Source organism: Cebus imitator, unplaced genomic scaffold, assembly GCF_001604975.1.
Source record: "Cebus imitator isolate Cc_AM_T3 unplaced genomic scaffold, Cebus_imitator-1.0 Scaffold622, whole genome shotgun sequence".
In the NCBI taxonomy this organism is placed as follows: Eukaryota; Metazoa; Chordata; class Mammalia; order Primates; family Cebidae; genus Cebus; species Cebus imitator.
Genome location: NW_016107937.1, coordinates 661,688 through 661,960, shown reverse-complemented (window position 1 = coordinate 661,960; position 273 = coordinate 661,688).

The following is a 273-nucleotide window of genomic DNA, read 5'->3' as shown; positions in this document are numbered from 1 at the left end:
AAGAAAGAAAGAAAGAAAGAAAGAAAGAAAGAAAGAAAGAAAGAAAGAAAGAAGAAAACCATTGCCTGATGTTTTCTCTTGACCTGTCTCTTTTGCTTTGTCTGAACCACTTCCAAGTCTTGGCAGTCATAGCCTTGAGTGTGCTTTGTCTTCAGGGCCATACTGCTAAAATCATGTTTTAAATCCTGTTAAAATTCTTGGAAGAAATTCTTCAGGATCTCCATTCCACCTATTCAAAATTTTTACTGAGAGCTCCGCTCCGCTCTTGTCTGC